Source organism: Anthonomus grandis, chromosome 22, assembly GCF_022605725.1.
Source record: "Anthonomus grandis grandis chromosome 22, icAntGran1.3, whole genome shotgun sequence".
NCBI lineage: Eukaryota > Metazoa > Arthropoda > Insecta > Coleoptera > Curculionidae > Anthonomus > Anthonomus grandis.
The window spans coordinates 5,507,558-5,528,855 of NC_065567.1; positions in this window are offsets into that span (position 1 = coordinate 5,507,558).

Sequence of the window (21,298 nt, forward strand, 5' to 3'; positions counted from 1 at the left end):
TGTTTTTGACATTCCCAGGACAATGAGCCATTTGCTAACATAAAAATATACCCGTAAAATGACTTTCGGTCACTTTCATTGTTGGCCTAGTCCGCATCGACAAACCTATCAATAGGACTACCTGTTTTTTTTTATGTAATTCCCATTTCTTTTGTCCCTTTTTAAGTATTTAAGTACCCTTTTAGCGCCCACCCAATGATCTTTAGTATGAGTGTTATTAAATTGGCTAAGAAAAGAGACAGAGAAAGAAATATCTGGCCTGGTACAAACTGAAAAGTTATATAATCGACCCAATTAATTGTTGGTAGGGAACATCGGCAAAATCTCCATTAGAAACAGAGAATTTTTGATTCTGTTCTAATGGAGTACCTACTGGATTACAGTTTGATATCTTAAATCTTTCTAAAACCTTTTCAATATATTATTCTTGGCTTATTTTCAGCTCACCTTTAGAACGATCTCTTTCAACCTTAATACCCAGAATATTTGATATCGGTCCGAGATCTTTGATATGAAAATGTTTATTTAGCTTAGATTTTAAATTATTTGCGTCTTGCTGGTTATTATAAATAATTAAAAAATCGTTAACATAAAGTGCAATAATTACAAGAGAATCTGCTAAATTTTAAAAAAATATATAGGGTTCTATTTTTGACTGTACAAAATTTAGATCTACTAATACATTGTGTGCTTTTTCATACCACAATTTGGCTGATTGCTTTAAACCATAAACACCTTTTTTAAGTAAACACACTTTATGTTCTGACCCTGGCTCAATAAAACCTTCCGGTTGACTCATAAAAATTTCCTCATCGATGTCGCCATTTAAAAAAGCAGTCTCGACATCTAAATGATCTGCCTCTAAATTTAATTCAGATGTTATTGCCAACAAAAGCCTTAAATGACTAAACTAGAGAAAAAGTTTCCGAGTAATCTACCCCATATTTTTGAGTAAACCCTTTCGCTACCAGTCTAGCCTTATATTTGACTATATCCCCATTATTATTTTTTTCTATTTTAAAAACCCACAGGGCAGCAGGCTCTGGAACTTTTTTGGGGGTTTCCTCTGGAACATGCAGATATTTCAGCGAAGCATCACCATCAATATGTTTCAGCTCTGGAAACACCTGTAAGTTAGCAGCCTCCTTTGAAGTACTGGGTGTAGCGAAGACGTCGGACGAGACACCTTCGAGATTATCTTCTAAGAACACTACGTCCCTGGCTATTTTGAGATTGTGATTTTTTGGATCCAATAGCCTCTATCCATTGCTTGATTCGGAGTACCCGACAAAGATGTATTCTTTGCTTTTGTTGTGAATCTTTTTACGCCTAGCATCGGGTACCTGAACAAAAGCGCGGCATCCAAAGACTCTGAGATGTTGCAGGTCAACTTTTTTACCAGACCATTTTTCTTCTGGCGTCATCCCACGTATCTTTTTTGTTGGAGAACGATTAAGAAGATAAATTGCTGTATTTGCCGCCTCTGCCCACATTTGCTTTGGACCATCCGAATCAATAAGCATTGAACGTACCTTTTCCATAATAGTTCGATTATATCGTTCAGCAACTCCATTCTGCTCCGGGGTGTAAGGAATGGTCAGTTCGTGTTTGATTCCACGATTTTTATATCCGTCGAAGTAGCTTTAGGTTCTCCCTTAATGGTACAATTCTTGTCATCTAATATTTTACAACCATCCAAATCAAAATGTACACAGTGTCCTTTTGAGGCGATTTCTTTAACTGATCCTTAACTGAGCAAATTTACAGAGAGGTCTGGAACATGTTTAATTTTTGAAATGCTCTGCTCTTCTCCATTTGGTTTCAGTCGAACAACAGTGTTGCCAGTACCACTGACAGTAAGAGCAGCATCGTTTGCCACAAACACCTCCCGACCAGAATATTCATCGGTGAGATCAACAAGAATGTTTTTATTTCCTGTCATGTGGAAAGACGCATCACTGTCAACGTACCAAGTTGTTTCACGTTCACTACTGACACTTAGCGCTCTCGCAATCAGAGCATTACGTTTATTTTGTTTGAATTTATTAGGGAATGTGTTATTAGAGTTATTTTGGTTACCTCTAGGGCACTGATCTTTATAGTGGCCTTTTTGTTTACAGCTCCAACACCATGGAGATTTACTGCTCTTTTTTATATCAAGTGCACAGTCATCAGAATTATTTTTGTTGTTGTGCCATTTGCGGTCCTGCAGCAGCTTTGTTTTGACGAAATCCGATGTTATATCGACTCCTGAGTTCTCCAGAGCCATTACCATCGGATCGTAGTCTGCGGTGAGTCCTTGAAGCAGGATAACGCCTAGAAATTCATCATCAATGGGTTTTCCAATTGACGATAGTTTCTAGGACAGCGCCATGAGGACGTAGTCTTCCATGATGCTAAAATTTTGCAGCCTAATAGAACACAGACTCCGCAGGAGTCCTAGACGTCGATGGAGGCGTTTATCCTTAAAAGCTTTTTCAAGAGACTTCCAAGCTTCACTAGCAGTTTCTGCTTGCATTACGTGGGGGTAAGTAGATTTGTGAAGAGAAAGGATGATTTTTGATAGCGCTTTTTCATCGCGACGCAATTTTTTTTTTTTACAAATTTCTTTATTTTCAAACATATTGCAATCATATCTTTACAAAACCAAAATCCTTAAAACAGTGCCAATGCACTGGTACCAAGGATATGTAACGTTCAGAGTGTACAACAACCTTAACCATATATACAGATATATTAAATATACTATAAACCTTTCAAAAAAAAGAAAACAAAACAAATCAAAATCCCTGACGATGTCAATTACATCACTACCCTTATAAATCCAATTAAATCCAATTAAATACCTACAATAAGTGTAACTTTAGATATTTTTCTTTAAGTATATTTATAGCAACCAAGCAAAACGAAAAAAAAAAAGAAAAACTATTCTAATATATGACTTAAAAGTTGCGCTGTGAATTTTTCAACCAAGTCCATGTTCTTAATGACTACAGGAAGACTATTATATACTATTATAGCCTGATAAACTGGATTACGTAAACCTACATTAGTCCTGATATTATTGTCCCAATAGATGTCACGTTGAGCCCTGGTATAATGATCGTGAATATTTTCAGTAGAGACCATTCTCACATTAGTCTTTTGGCTGTTATTAGTTACTTTAAACATATATTTGCCCTGTTCAAATATAAGTAACTCTCTCAGCATTAAAACACCCAACTCCCTATGTAGGTCCACAGTGCTTGTACGCCAATCAATTTTAAATAATCCCTTTAATATTTTATTTTGCAATACCTGCATTTTATTAAAATCCACCTGACCACAAGAGCCCCACAAAGGGAGAAGGTATCTAAAATGCGACAAGAAAAAGGAATTGTAAATATACATCTTGCTTTTAAACGTTAAATAGTCTCTAACCCTGTATATAGCTCCTAGCATTGGTATAATTTTATTAGTTACATGCATTAAGTGCTCTTTTCAGTTCAAGTTATCATCTATGATTAGCCCTAAATATTTAATGTGTGACACTTTTTCAATTAAAATATTGTTTATTTTTACTACCGGATTTCTAAAAACTTTGTTTTTTTGTTTAAAAAATAGATAATTAGTTTTAAGAATATTAATTTTTAATTTATTGCACAGTAACCATTTGGAATATTTTTCAAGATCCGTGTTAACAACTCGCTCCAGGCTCTCAAGATCACTATCACTGTACAACATAGCTGTGTCATCCGCAAACGTAAAATATCGACCAGTCAAGCCAGCACTCCTAAGACGGAGCACGTAAAGAGCGTAGAGTAGTGGCCCAAGAACAGAGCCCTGTGGAACCCCACACTCACTTAGTTCAATTTCGCTAGCTATTTGACTAATATTCACAGCTTGTTGTCGATTATATAGATAGGATTTTAAAATGTTATAAACGGGCCCTCTAAATCCCATATTATGTAATTTAGCTAAAAGCACATCCCAGCTAACGACGTCAAAAGCCTTTTTCAGGTCGATAAAGACAGCCACTACCATTTTTTTACTTTCTAGTTGAGTAATTATTTCATTTAAGAAATCCATCGTAGCACTTAGCGTGTTAGAATTTTTTAAAAAGCCATACTGAAACTTGTCCATGTGCAAATATTGTGTGCGTTCTATTATTTTCGAAAAAGTACTTATTAAACTAATTGGTCTGTAATTACCCATAGAATCTTGAGATCCCGACTTAAAGATCGGCGTAATTTTAGCGAATTTGAGTTCGTCAGGAAAAAGACCAGAAGCAAAAATATCGTTAACCAGTTTTGTAAGAATTTTGATTAGACTGGGACCCAATACGCAAAGATTATTAACTGTAACTTGATCATCTCCAGGAGCAGAGTTACGTTTCAAACTATTAACTGTGTCTAATATTTCTTTATCAGTGACTTCTTCTAAATAAAAACTATTTGCATAAATGATTTCATTGAAACCAAAGGTGTCACGAATATTAAAGGGAATGCCTAGTATTTCAGTTTGAACCTCTTCAGTAATTTATTTACCTATTCTAGCAAAGTGGCGATTCAAGCAGTTTGCAATTTCGTAAGTGTCCGAGACTATACTATTATTTACATTTATCTCCTTAATTTTATTTAAATTAAGGTTTTTTTCTGCTTAATAAATTATTTATCACTGACCACTGTTTTTTGGTATCGGAACCTGCTTCTGCCCATTTTTTTCTAAAATGAGTATTTTTAAGTGTTTTAATTTTATTAGTAATTTTATTTTTTATGTTACGAAATTGGTTTTTTATTTCTCTGTTATTATCGTTATTACGTATGTCTTCAAATAGTCGATCTCGCTCTCTTATTAAGTTTACAAGCTCCTCTGTTATCCAGATATTATTATTTATGCATTTTATTTTTCGCTCGTATTCAGCTGCAGCCTTGCTAGATTGTATTATATTAATAAGATACTGGAATGAGGTAATTTCTGTCTCTTTTATTTGTTGTTCAAATAATCTTTTAAACTTTCCATTGTTAATCCCTTTCAAAGTATGTGTCGTTTTTACGTTAGCCGGCCTAACTATCTCATCCAAATGTATAGTTAGTTTTTCATGATCTGATAGCGCATTAGATTCGACTTTTACTGAACATGTTTCCTTACATTTAAAATATTTATTTTATTTTTAATATGAAAGTTATTAAGGGCTAGGGTGTTTTTATAATTAATTATTTCTCTATTACTAATATCTAATAAATCTAAATTAATATCACCAACAATAATATGATTAATTGGATAGGAACTCATAATACTTTCTAACATATTTAAAGTTTCACCATATGAATAAGATGGTGGTCTATACACTAAACTAACAATTAAATTTTTATGACCTATCTGAATACATGCCCAACTAAAATTATCATTTTTTTCTGATATTTGTAGTATCTTAAAATTTAAGCCACTCTTTAAATAAATAGAAGCTCCACCCCCTCTTTTTTCTCTACAAGAATGGATTGATTGATACCCGTCCAACTCAAATAGATGCGTTTCCTCAGAAGATAGCCAAGTTTTTTTAAAAAAACATAAAAATATCTACATTACGGTCCTTTGCATAACATTCAATCTCATCGAATTTATTTCTAATACTCTGTATATTTAAACAAACAATATTTAGATTTTTTTTATCTAGTTTTTTAAATCAGATTCTGTACTAATCACTAAAACCCCGCTATTTTCATGTTTCTTTAATAAAATAGACCCATTACTAAACCAAAGGTATTTATAATTATTCTCCTTTCTAAATGTTTGTGTCTTTTTAAATAAGTCTAGGTTATGTTTAGTTAGATCATGATTTAGATACACATTATGATTTTCAGTAAACCCTAACACCAAAGTATTTAAATTATACCTTTTAGGAGATTCCATAAGTTTTTTCTTAATGTCCTCAGTTTTTATGTTAATCTTGATGGGTGTCTTCTTTCCTTATTCTTTGGCTCCTACTCTAAGGGCTGTAAAATTACTCTCTAGATCTACTTGAAGCTCCTTTCCAATGTTACAAACCAGCTGCTGCAGATTTTCTGTGGTTTTATAAGGGACCCCATAAACAATAACATTATTTGTGAGCTCCCCTTGTTCCTTCTTATTTAACTGTTTTTTTATACCACTAAGTTCCAGTTTCAGCTCTTCATTTATTTTGACCTGCTCTTCATATTTCTGGAAAAGAACATCGTACTTCTTTTCCATGTTTTTTAAGGCATTCATGACATCATTAATTGTGTAATTAGAAGTCTGAGACTCCGGCTTCTTAGTTCTTTTCACACACTTGCTACAAATCCATTCTTCTGTTGATTTGCTTAGCTTCTGGAAATGTTTTTGATTCATAGAGAGGTACAGCCTATGTTTCCAAACAAGACATTTATCACATAGTAAACTTTCTTCATTATCAGCCACATTTTTGTTATATATATCACAAACTTCTATTTCAGGCATAATGTTAGAAATTTAGCACGACGTTTGGCAACCTCGCAGGAATAGAACAATCGCAGAATGTAAACAAACACACGTTGGCTATCACAAAAATCACGTTATAAAGGATCTTTTATATCTAAACTCACACATGTATGCTGTAACGATATTGCCTATAAGTTTTCTAGATTTAATTCGCCGTAAAAACTTGATAAAGTAACAACTATTATGCACGCTGAAAGCAAGCAGTTGCACACCGTTGCCACTTGTTACTTCACTCAATTTTACTTCTTCACTCAATTTTATAGCGGCATCTACCGAAGAGTCCCACTGCTCAGTGATACAGTTCCAAACTCCGTCTAACTTTAAGAACGCACTTATCTGAAACTTCCAGTCACTATAATTTTCACGGCCTTTTAGCTTTTCCACATTTACACTCTCGTTTACCGCCATTTTATTTTTTATATAGACGACGAAAGAATTTAACAATAAATAACTATACTCGTATACACAACCGGACTTAAACGCGAAAACAAAATTTCTAGGTATCTAATTACTAATTATTTACGATCCCTGGGCCCATAATCTGTTAAAATATAAAAAAGAGAAACGACGGAGGTTGCAGGGTAGTAACAAGCGGACTAGCAATTAAAACGCGACGTTTGTAGAAAAGTAAATATTATTTATTTTGAAATAAAATATGGTGTGGTGTTAACAAAACCTTACAAAAGACTGAAAAAGAAAATAAGTTCTTACAAGAAGAACCCAAGCCATGATACCATAAATAATTTATCATGGCCAAAAAGATAAAAGACCACCCTTAATGGCATGGGCCATGTGTTTTGGTTACGAATTCTCGATAAAAAGGAAAAGATGCAGAGCATCTGAATATTGAACTTTTAACAGGGACAATTAAGAGCCGCACTGTATCTATAATATCAGAGAAAAACAAACCACCGAGAAGCGACAAAACCCGCATTTACCGTTGATTTTCTGGGGTCCAATTTTGGTGCCCTTGAGCGGGCTTAAATGACTGGCGCTACATATTAAGTAACGGAGAAAAATCGTTTTGGCAATTTAATAGTTCCGTACACGGAGAGAAATACGACAATTAATAGATTAAAAATTTTATCGGGAATTTGAAATCAAAACTATTACATTATTTTACTGTTGGTATAGTTAAGTTATAAGTATACCTAAACTATACCGGGTGACACAGGAAAAAGGGAACACGCAACAACTTTTTTATTTTTCAAGATAAACAAATGTATGAAAAAATAAACTGGGTGTCCCATTTAAAATAAGAAAGTTCGTGTCATTTCCGGTTCAATCGGAAGTGATCAAAAACAATTGAATACGTCAAAATATGCTTTTATAACCATTCTATTGACATACCAAATTTCATTTGTTTATCTTGAAAAATAAAAAAGTTATTGCGTGTTCCCTTTTTCCTGTGTCATCCGATATAGTGCCAACTATAAAAATTACCATTTAGGATAAATAATGGAAAACAAAAAATCTTCTAAACAAACTTTTATTTTTTGAGAAAATAATATTGGCCCATTGTATAATGAAACACAAAAATACATTGGCAATAATTAAATTAAATCTAGGTACATTTATACATTCCGCAAAATTTTTAGTTTTCGAACATTTTTATCTTTATTTGTTTTTAAGACCCTATTATTATATTTAATGGTGTAAAATATTTTCATAAATATAAATAATTTTAAGATTGGTTTTTGGAAAATGTGCACAAGGGTGTTCATAATTAATAGTTTTCCACACCCTGTCTTTGAATGACATCCACGAAAAGCACAGGTATAAGGCATATTATAAAAGTTTTTAATAAAATAAAAAGCACAATGACAACACACACAAAAAATAAAGACAGAGAAAAATTCAGGCAACACTTGACTAGACTAAACCAGGCGTCGAATATTACCGGACTAACCGACGGCTGGCAGGGGACCGGCAATAAGACAGGTATACCAAATAAGCTCGCACATGCGCAAGAAAAATCGGTTCCGGCTTTGTCCCTTCTCGGTGGTTTGTTTTTCTCTGATAATATCTTAAATTAATAGGAAATATTTATATTTATTTATTCATAAATATTAGTTGAATTATATTAATTTTAATTTGTGTAAACATTTACAAATAAAGACGTAGAGAAATTACATATCTACTCGAGTCAATCCGTCTATAAGACTACAAAAAGCTTAAATAACTAAAATAAATAAGATTCCTAATCGTTCTAAGGTAGAAACCTTTAGTGTGACCCTTAAATCAGAAAAAGAGTAGAGAAAAGAGAAGAGAAAGAGTAGAGAATAAAGAGATTTGGTAAGTGGTAATCGTGGTAAAACTGTTTCGTAATTTGAAATAATTGTCTTATTGTTATTAGATTTAATCTTAACATCTTATATTTTCATGAATTGCTAAAATGTAATGTAATTTATTTTTTAAATGTAATTCAACTATACAGGGTGAGTTTTTTAAAGTGTTACAATGCGATATGTCAAAAACGGCTGCAAATTTTTTTTTGACATTTTGGTGACATTTCAAGTATACCGGAGGGCACTTTTTGTGATATTTTTGACATTTGTCCCTTCACCCCCCTAAGAGGGGGGGGAGGGTCACTTCCTTTTAAATGGAATGACGTGTTTTTTATTCTTAAATACGAATCTACATAAAATATGAAGTCTGTTTACAAAAAATTTTTAAAACTGCTCTGCTGGTTACGGAATTATGATCAAAAATGTTTTGATTAAATTTAAAAATAATTCGAATATTTTACCATAATAACAGCCGGTTGCCATGAAAATCCTACTGTTTATTTTACTAGTATGGATGGAAATGAAAATCCTAGTAACAGTAGGATTTCCATGGAAACATAACAAGCAGTGTCACATAAAAATGTTGGCGTGTTATTAACAAGTAAATTGTGTATAAAAAGAAAAAAATGGAAGCGAATTTCAGTGTGGAAGTAGATATGTTGTTAATTTTGGGGGAGTGCAGAAAAAATTATAGGGAGGCTGCAGTAGTGTGGGCCGAGAGGTTTCCGGATATTCCAAAATCTCATATGGCCTTTAAGAGACTGGAGACCAGAAGTCGTATGACTGGTAGTCTAAAAAATAAACGACGAAATCGGATTAAAAAGCAAACAGATGAAAATAAGGCAGTTGCTGTATTAGGAGCAGTAGCTATTGATTCTCAAATCAGTACCAGGCGGCTTGCTTTAGATGCTGGAATTAGTCAATCATCAATTATAACAATTCTGCACCGGTACAAATTTCATCCTTACCACATTACACTTCATCAAGAGCTTTACGGACATGATTTTGAGAATCGCATTAATTTTTGCACTTAAATTTCAACAAAAATGCGTGAAAATAACAATTTTTTGAGAAACGTTATTTTTTCTGATGAGGCTTCTTTTAATAATTGCGGGCAGGTAAGATTTAACTTATGTAAATTAGAACATATTCAAGTTTTGGTTGTTTGTTTTTCTAAAAGGTAAACAGGCACAACATGCATTACTGGGCAGCATATAATCCTCACTGGATGAGAACTGTACCAAATTAACATCCCTGGTCTGTGAACGTATGGTGTGGTATTTTCGAGGATAGAGTTATTGGTCCGCATTTTTTCCAAGGTCGTTTAAATGGACAGGTCTACACAGATTTTTTAAGAAATCAGTTACCTCGTCTACTAAACCAAAATTTAAATCCTAACGTATGGTTTCAGCAGGACGGAGCTCCACCCCATTATGCCATACAGGCCCGTACGTATTTAAATGAGATTTTTGAAAACAGGTGGATTGGTCAAGGTGGTCCTGTCAACTGGCCTGCTCGTTCGGCAGATTTAACCCCCCTTGACTTTTTTTTATGGGGATTTATAAATGACAAAGTAATGGCTAGAGCACCTACAACTCCAGAGGATATGAAGAACAGGATTCGTTTTGCTTGTTCATTAGTGACACCAGCAATGTTACAGCGAGTACGAAACTCATGTCAACAAAGGATAAGAAAGTGTTTGAAAGTCAAAGGCGGTCACTTCGAACAGCTCCTTAGGCATAATACATAGACGATAAATAGTTAAAAAGAATATTCAAATTATAGAATATTCGAATTATTTTTAAATTTAATCAAAACATTTTTGATCATAATTCCGTAACCAGCAGAGCAATTTTAAAATTTTTTTGTAAACAGACTTCATATTTTATGTAGATTCGTATTTAAGAATAAAAAACACATCATTCCATTTAAAATAAAGAAGTGACCCTCCCCGCCTCTTAGGGGGGTGAAGGGACAAATGTCAAAAATATCACAAAAAGTGCCCCCTGGTATACTTGAAATGTCACCAAAATAAAGTAAAACAAAAAATTTGCAGCCGTTTTTGACATATCGCATTGTAACACTTTAAAAAACTCACCCTGTAGAGTGAGAGCCAAAAGTCCGGAATAAATTCATTTAAAATTCAGGGGTATGTTTAAAAAAAACGCTCGTACACGTCGATTTTTATTTCTAACTGCGGGTTTTCTTACTATAATTTTATGTATACAGGGTGGTCCAAAAATAAGTTATGACCATCAACTTCAATTTTTGAAATAGAAATACCTATTTTTTATTCTGTATTCAAAGAACAGAAAATTCTAGACATATTTCATGTACAATGTCCTATACCTATCTTCATTTGTTCTTGAGTTATTGACAGTTGAAGATCGGCATATTTGCACTTTTGACATGTTATAAAATTCAAACGGTTAGACATAGACAAATGCGGTTTGCACTTTTAATCGAAGCTTTTTTAAAACCATCTGTTGACACTAGCTAGTAAGTGTCAACAGGTACTGAGAAATGTACGGTTGAATTTCTCAAAAACATTCAAAATATTAATGTATTTAATCAAAAGTATTGTATAAACGTTGAACAAAAAGAAACTATTCTAATCTAGACCGAATTAAATGTTCAAATTGAGCCCCATTAACTTCTTGACAGTAAGCTAGTCTTGATTCGAATTCTCTCAGAACGTTGCGTATCATTTCTTGAGGTATTCGTTGAATCTCATTTCTTATATTATTTCTCAATTCTTCTATTGTTAGGTTTATTTACATACACTCTATGCTTTAAATAACCCCACAAAAAGAAGTCCAAGAGTTAAGTCGGGGGACCTAGCAGGCCACTCCAATTGACCCCTTCGCCCAATCCATCGACCCGGAAATACCTCACTTAAATATTGGCGCATGGCTTTGCTGAAGTGTGGCGGCGCGCCATCTTGCTGGAACCAAATTGAAGCTTCTGGAATATTGGGATTATTTGCATTTGGAAACATCAAACATAAAGCGGGAATCAGTTCGTTCCTTAAGAATTCCAAATAACGTTGACCTGTTAGGGTACCTTCGAAGAAAAATAGACCTATGATTCTGTCATTATTAATGCCGGCCCAAACATTCACAGATTGAGGATATTGGGTATGAGCTTCAATCACCCAATTTGGATTGGAGGAAGACCAGTAACGGCAGTTCTGTCTACTAATGTTCACTGTACCATTGAGGCAGAAGGTCGACTCGTCAGAAAAAATTATTCTACGAGTAAAAAGACGGTAGTTATGGCAGACATTGATTATAGTTTCGCAAAACTCTAATCGACGATCTGTATCATCTTCGTTAAGTTCGTGGATTAATTTTATTTTATAGGGATGATATTTTGCCTTTTTCAAAATCCTTCTTAAAAATTGTTTTTCCAACATCGTTATCTAGTGCTGCCTGTCTAGTCGGTGTATGAGGATTTTCTTCGATGGACAAAACAACATTTAACTTCTTTTCCTCGGAAATTGAGGGACGACCCGATCTGGGTCGATCTCTGACGTGACCTAATTCCCTAAATTTTCTTTCTAGTTTGCTAACGGTAGACTGAGATATTGTCTTATCAGGATACTTAGTATTAAACATTTCACAAACCTGGTGTTGGGTCCTAATGCGATCACCACATCCTATCATAATTAGTATTTCTATTCTCTCAGTTTCACTTAACTTTTTCATCTTTTCAGGCAATATTAAATTTTACAATAAACAAGGATAAGACTGCTTGATAATTGGTGACAAAAAATAATGACAACATCATTGCAACAATGGATGAAAAAACACAAAAAACAAGGTTACCTTAGTAAGGGTGTTACATAGTTGCATCAATTTATTGTATGTTCAAAAATTCAACCGTAAATTTCTCAGTACCTGTTGACACTAACTAGCTAGTGTCAACAGATGGTTTTAAAAAAGCTTCGATAAAAAGTGCAAACCGCATTTGTCTATGTCTGACCGTTTGGATTTTATAACATGTCAAAAATGCAAATATGCCGATCTTCAACTGTCTATAACTCAAAATCAAATGAAGATAGGTATAGGACATGAAATATGTCTAGAATTTTCTGTTCTTTAAGAATACAGAATAAAAAATAGGTATTTCCATTTCAAAAAATGAAGTTGATGGTCGTAACTTATTTTTGGACCACCCTGTATACATAAAATTATAGTAAGAAAACCCGCAGTTAAAAATAAAAATCGACGTGTCCGAGCGTTTTTTTTAACATACCTCTGAATTTTAAATGAATTTATTCCGGACTTTTGGCTCTCACTGTATATATATCGTTGCCTAAGAAAAATTCCACAAATGATTTTCTAAATTAATATAAGTAAGCTGTCAACTAACTTTAGAAAATTATATTGGAGAATTAGTTTTCAAATTTTTTTTTACAATAAAAGCTCTATAAAGTTCGAATTAAATTGTTCATAAATGGAAATAATATTGCAATTAACACTTTTTCGGGCGTAGACCTGATTGCCATGCAAATATTTGAGGAAGGTAAAACCAATTTATTTGCACAATTTTTTAAAATAAAACTTAATTGAGTGCCAGTATCGAGAATATTAATGATACGTATGCCAATTGCCAATTACTCAAAAACCTTTTATTTAAATTAATATGGCGGATAATAAACCCTCATAATCGGTAATTAACATCAGTTGTGATAGAACTAGATATTAATAAAAAATTTGTATTTTCAGTATTATGATATAAAAAATGCTAATTTGGTAAAAATTATTAAGAAACAATTCACATTAGTTAACGCCAAGTACAATATCATATTCAAGTAAAAAAATATTACACTCTTGGTATAAAAGCAAAACAATTTGCACAAGCACTTTAAAATTAAACTGTGCAGAACGTAGGTTCTTCTACACTTTGAGAAAATAAGATAATACAAGCTAGTTATGTTTCCTATGGTGCTAATAATATTTTAAAAGCTTCTTATTTATAGAATAAAACTGCAAATGAAACATGAAATATAATATAACAATAGTAAGCATTTACATAAGGATATACATAAGCAAATTAATATATATTGGGTGGGATAATTGTGTACATAACTTCTCCCGCCTAGTACGAAGCACAGAGAATGTTTTTGTTTAGCTTCTCCTTCTTCTTCTTTTTCTTCTTTATCGCGTATATATAGTTCTTATTCTTTCTTAGTAGTTTTTTTTTAAATAAGCTCGGAGGTACCGAAGAATATATAGCATATAATAATTAATAGACCTCCAAGGCTTGTACCAAAATAGCCTATATGGTAAATTATGTCTTTTGTCCCTAGAATGGTTTTCAGAATATTTGATTAGTCTGCTAATGAGCGGATGTGACTAAAGTTAATTAAATCTAGTAGAATTAATTCCTTGGGTACCTAGACTTAAATGCTATTTAATGTTACATCTGATAGATAAAAAAGGCTGATATTCTTAAGACATGATTGATTATAAAATTGTGATCCTAGTAAACTAATACCGCATTTGATATTACTATTCAACAAGGTATGTAGATGAATAAAGTTAGCTGGTTTTCGCATATTTCTTGTACTTTTACCTTGGTACCAGCAGGAATAGTTACAACGTATTGTTGATTGATAGGATAAACCATAAGGGTAGTGACGTTGACCTTTAGCAGTTTTCAGCGTAGATCCTCTGTTTTTCTTATGAGGGTAGAAAGGTTTCTTATGTAGTTCGGTCATTCACTTGGGGTCCTAGGACATTTTGACAAATGTATTTATGTTCAATTAATAGACAGGCCTCTTCTTGATATTGTTGCAAATAGATGCCAATTTTGAGGTAAGGAAGTTTGGTAATTATAATGGTTTGGTTTGTAGTGAAGACGTGGAAAAGTTCGAAAGTTTCTTTTATAAATATAGAGTTGTAAATAGATTTTTTTTTATTATTGGAAAATCTTACTTGAAGTCCTATTAATTGATAATAATAATTTAAGTCGTTAAATAAGAAATACTTTTACTGAAAGAAAATTAGCACTCTATTGTACTTTTGCTCTTGTATTATTTTGTAGTTAAATACACCTGAAAAACTTTGTAACTTGTGGATGTTTCTCTGGGTTGGGCGATTCTTGGATTGCATGAAGCTACATCACGTACAGTACTATTTTTATTAGTATTCTGTAGTTAAAGTTGATTCGTAGGGTTTCTTTAGGGTTCTACTTACGTTTAATTTATTATTTTTATCTATAGTGTTTAGTTTTTAAGTAGTTCATCTTGTTCGAGAGCCCTATTTTGGCCCCAATTTAGGTTATATTATTGTAAATCCCTGTAGTTCTAATTTTCTAGAATTTGTATATTTGCTTGCTTTGACTGTCAGTATTCTCCTAAAATTATTGGTCTCTTCTCTGGGCAAAAACAATGAAGATAATTCTAAATATTTCGAAACTGTTCCATCGGGTTTTAAAAAGGACGCGCTTCGTCACAATTCAGTCAGTTTTTAATTGTTTAGTCAGTTTTTACCTTGGAAACAATTAAACGACAGTCAAGGCGAGTTAGGTTAGTGTTTTTGACGTTAACAATAAAAGTGTGTTCCCGAATTTCGTTACAATATATATTCTCTAATTCTATTTTTGACGTGCTTTATCTATGGCTTTTAAGGCAGATTTTTCGGTTACAAAGATGTTTGATTGTGTTGGAATCTATGGAGAATTATCTTGGTCTATGGGGATCTATGAAGGTTATTAAATATTAAATATTAAAAGATTTATTGTCAATTTTGTCATAAATAATTTTTAATCGATCTTAAACTTATGATCATTAACATATTCATTCAGAATAATCTCATCAGTTAAATGAATAGTGTCTAAGGCATTAGAACTTCAATTTAAGCCATCAAATATCACAAGTAATTTGATAAGGTAGCCCCGGTGACTTGTAAAAATGGCTTAATTATCTAGAACTATAATTACATTGCAATTGGGTTGTAAGGGGAAAACTGGACAAAACGCGAAAAACGGAATTTTACGTTGGAAATTGAAAAAGTATCCACATAAATTAATTATAAATGGGCATTAATGAAACTTGTAGTTGTTCAATTTTTCATACTCCGAGATGGCGCAGTGCATGTAGTAAAGGTGTGTGTATGCTCTCTGCTTATTTTTGCACAAATTTAGTGTTTTCCGCACAAAAATATAGTGCTTCGTCTTAATATCTTTTTGATTTTAATATCGTCGTAAGTGTGTTTTCCTTAGAGAAGGCGAATTGCGTTGAATGTTCGAATCAAAGATATGGTAGTGAAATTTGCTAAGACAACGGCATGTTTTAAGTCCCAACTTACTCAGCGCGGTGAGCCATATAATAACACTTCAAGTAATAAGGATCATGACCTATTGACAACATTCAATTAAAATCTTATAAAAAATCTCTTATTTTTCACGGCTTAAAGGAGGAATCTATTGATGAGTTAACAGTTCTATGATAAATGTAGTAAAAAATTAGTTATATGTAAATTTGTCAATAAATGACATAAGTAGTTGTTACTCTTTAAGTAAAAATGAAGCAAAATATTCCCGTAACCGGCCCAGGCCTCTCGTTATTAATTTTTGTCAACAATGGCCGCGTGACCTTACGTATTTTAGCCAAAAAAAAATTAAAAACAGTCAATTTTTAGTATCGAAACCACTTACTTCGGTTAATTTCTTAGAAAATTAAAAGGCTAGAATTAGTAAACAACTGGATTTTGGTTAAAAAATGAAGTAGTAGAGAGAGATATATGTTATTCTAAGCGCAAAAATAACAACTGCAAAGCTAAATAAAATTATTAACATTCTTATTCCTAAAACGGCATCTAAAAAATTTAAAATGGCAACATCGCAGGCAAAAGCTGATGTCATCTTGCGACATGTCATCTTGACAAACGACTAAGTTTCTACATTCAGCATTTGTGAAGTTCTGTGTTTTTCCTTTAGTTTTTGATTAAAAAAGGAAAAAGGCTGAGTCATTTCAGTTTTTTTGTGAACTGTTGTGCCGTTTGTCCCGCACCATAAGAAAAAGGCGATTTAGGCCGATCTTTTCACAAGTAAATACCGATATTGTCATAACATCATATCAAGGGATAACCGTCATCATAAACGTAGAATAATAAAAACTTATTAAGAAATGTATAATAATTATAAAATATTTAATTTTTGTAAAAATGCTTTTTACTAGATAAGTACTTTACTCTAATGATGTACATTAAAAAACGCATAAAGAGTTCATAAACGCTAATATTGTTTATAATTTAAAGTATAATCTATTAATATTGAATATTGTTCATGTAATAATTTTTTGACGACGTCACTGGTAAAGATTACTTCTTTGATGATTTTCAGCACTTCTTATAGTACTGCTGAGATTACTTTCTCATTTTTTTCTTTTAACAGGATCACCAGATCATCTGCGTAAGCTTGGACTCCGATCTGCCACAGTAGAATTATGGCCAAAAGGTCGTCAATGAATAGCGGACTACAGGAGAGGAGATAGTAGTCCTCCTTGCGGGCAACCTCGCGCGGCCCTGAAGTGCACACGTTCGCCCTGTAAGGTTGTCGTGATTCTTCTGTCACTTAGCATGGCTTTGATCCAGTTGCAAATAAGAAAGTTGACTTCTCTTGCTGGTGTTGATTCATAGAGTCAGCTTGGCAGTGCGTTGTTGAAGGCCCCTTATATGTCTAAGAAGGCCGCTACTGCCACATCCTTTTGTTTCAGTGAGTTACTGATGATATGTCCATTAATAGCCTTTTCCAGGGTCTTCAACAGACAGAATGTCAGGCTTATTGGCCTAAGCGAAGATGGCTCGGCAATTGGTAGCCCGGCTTTTGGTGTGTATGTTAAGTTGGTGGCTTTCCAGCACGTTATACCTCCATACTAGACTGGCTTCAAGTAGTGCTAACGAGTGAGGTAAAAGTAAGTCCGGCCCAAGTTAAAGAGGTGCCGTGTGAATTTCGTCCCCTTCCAGTGATTTAAAGGGCTGAAATAATTTGATAGCACCATTAACCGCACTAGGCGAAATTATATTTCTGGTAAAAAGCCAGCTTACTTTGGATGGTCGCCAGGGTTCTGGCCCAGCGTTTTCTTTAAAGTGATGAAGCAATAGGACCCGGGGAAGTATGTTTGTGCCAGGATTTTATCACACAATTTATTCTCACAAGCAGCGCCTCTGATCTGGTTTGTGTGAAAGTGCCGTCGGGGCATTTTATCGACCACAGCCCCTGTTTACGTTACCTTGAGTGCTCTTTATAAATACCTTATTATATTGGGTTAACGTTCTATGATATTGCTCCTAGTTGTTACTGGGTTTGGCACAGTGAAAGAGTTTGCGTACTTCAGACCGTATATTGATAAGATTACTGTTCGACCAAGTTGTGCCGCGATTGTCCTGCTTGACGTTCAGTAGAGAGTTTTTATGATATGCTATTACAATAGCTTTAGACACTTTATCGGCCATTTAATTTAGCGAATCATGATTCTTTATAGTTTTGTCACAGAATAGTAAGTTCCTCTGTAGGGTCGATTTATATGCGTCCCAGTCAGTACTTCTCACTTTCCGTTGGCAGGGAGATATTTTGCGAACTGATCTGCCAGCGAATTGACGAAAACTTCGATTTAGTAAAGAACGTCTGGTTCAGTGACGAGTCAACTATTTTTTCTAAATGGACTGGTAAACCAGCATAGCTGTAGATACTGGGATAATGAAAATCCACACTTTTTTCAAGAGGATTATACTCAGTATCTTAAAGAAATTAATGTATGGGAAGGAATTTATGATAACGAAATGATCGGACCACTTTAAAAAAAAAATTAACTGTACAAATTCATATAGACTTCCTTAAAAATACAATATATATACATCAATTTTCTTTGGCTAACGTCAACGTTTGGTTCACTCATGGAGGGTAAACGTATAGTTAAAATAATGTTAAGAATAGGCTTATATTTGACATGATGTCATGATGCGGCAAAATTTGGTATTTTGCCGCAACTTGAATTTAGATAGAATGCTTCGTAGTTTCGAATGTCATTTAACAGTCTTAAGCACATTATTTATAGTTACATATTTTTTTAGCAAAATAAACGAGCGGCGCTATAATAAGCGACGTCATTGAAATTTCTCTACATGTACTAAATTAAATTATAAAATAAAAAAAAATAATTAAAATGCCTTTAATGAGTCTTTTCATTGCGTGATCCTCTCTCACACCTATGTGCTCCTTCGCCTGTCTTAGGTTCTTCCGTCCATCTCTTGAGGGTCCACTTGTTCAGCAGGCTCTTCATCGACGCAACACTTACACATCTGGCTAAACCGATTCTAGGTTCGGAGCCTACCGACCGTTTCGCGAAACCCAGTCTACCGAGGGAGTCCGCTTCCTCGTTTCCTGCATATCCTGAGTGCCTAGGCACCCAGACAAGCTGAAACCTGCAGCGCATCTTTAATAGTTCCTCCACGGAGTGCAGGTTAATCGTACCTAATTGGTTGCTATGCTATTTAGTATAAAGAAATTAAAATCACGATTAGACATATCGATAAAAGTATCGACTCGTAATAAAGTATTCAATGGCGGGAGAGGTTCCGTTTCGTTTAATATTGTTTTCAGTTTGTATGTTTAGTGTTCAATAATCATTATTAATAATTTGTACAGGTTGCTGACCATTTGAATGAATTATTATGTACAACTAAGAATATTAACTATATAACATCTAATAAAAAGCTATACTTCTTGCTGGTTTCTATATGGCTATCGAAATTGCCTTGTCCTAAATAAATTACATTTTATCAAAAAATAATTCAATAAAAGGTTATTGACTTTTTGGAAGTTTTATTAGGAATGACTAATAATAAAGTAAAGAAACACCAAGCGACTTCTTCTGATTAATGGAGGTCGTTTCTACGATCTACAAGTTTGGGAATAGTCGGGAAACTTAATCCCATTAATCTAAGTAATTTTTTCCTTCTTTGTCGGCCGGATATTTCTTATAAGCTGCTGCATTAATCAGTATTGTAACTAATTAGGAAGGCCGAGTTTGACGTAAACAGAATAAGTTTTTTTCTAATTTTGTATCTAGTTAAGCTATTTACTTTCTTAAAAGGGCTGCATTTAAGTAAAAAAGATTCTGGTTTTTCTAGTTATTTGTAACAACATATATAATAAGTTGTCTAAAACTAAAATGTTTAAAATAATTCTGTAAATTATTTATAGGCTATTTAAAAAATTTAGACCTCTTTGGAAAATAAATAATTATTTAAAATATGACATATCACAAGTGTTTGCTCGTTTTATCAATAGTTAGAAAATATGCTCATTGTTTGAATATTTATTTTGACGTTTTTTTTTTCAAAGCTAAAATAGAACTATACATACAGGGTGTTTCAGAACTATGGGATCATACTTCTAGGGATTGTTCAGTGCAACAGTAGAATCCATTTGAGTATAGGAACCCATGTCCGGAAATGTGTCACTACGCCACTACGGCCCTAAGACGCGTTTAAATTTAGAAAAAATATTAATTACCTAAATAGGATCTGATGCATTTATTTTTACCTTTTGTATATGCTGCTGTTATTCGTCCAATTAAGTCCAGCTCTGATTCTATTGGAGTTTTGTAGACTAAAGACTTTACATGTCCCCACAAGAAAAAATCGAGCGACGTTAAATCGGGTGATCTAGGAAGCCAAGAAACTCAGATAAATAGGTCCTGTTAACCGTTCCGATAGAAAGTATGGCCCAATTAAATAATCATCAACAATGCCTGCCCATACGTTGACAGACCAATGATTCTGATGTTTTCTTGGAAAAATTGCATAATGATTTTCTTCGTCCCAAACATGGCTATTCCTGCTATTAAAAATACCGTCTCTTGTAAAAGAGGGTTCATCGGTCCACAAAACATATCGTAAAAAATTTGGTTGTGCAATGATGTCATCCAGAAGCCATTGACAAAATTGAACTCTAGGATGATAATCGGCTGCAGTCATACCTTGAACTTTCTGGAAGTGGTAAGGATGGAGTTGTTGCTCGTCTAGTACCCGCCAGACAGAAGCGTTACTCGTATTCATATTCTTAGCGACGTCACGTGTGCTATTTGATGGTTCATCGGCAACTCGCTGAAACACCTCTTCTTCAAATTCGACCGTTCTTACGGTTCGAGCAACACCAGTATCATGCATCTTGGTCTTAAACATGCCTGTCTCAGCGAGCCGCCGATGAACCGCAATAAACTTTTTGTATCCAGGATGCTGTCGTTCGGGATAACGTTCATGATACAACCGCGATTCTGCTCGTGCATTGCAGTTTGTTGCTCCGTATGCCAAATGCATATCCGCCAATTCTTGATTGGTAAAGTTTTCCATTAGCAATAAATGTTTAAAAATTGTAAGCTATAAAATTTTTAAACATGACATTGAGAATTGACATTTATAAGCGTTGATTTTAAACAATTGTTGTTATGGTATCATGTACAAAAGGTAAAAATTTATGCAGCAGATCCTATTTAGGTAATTAATGTTTTTTATAAATTT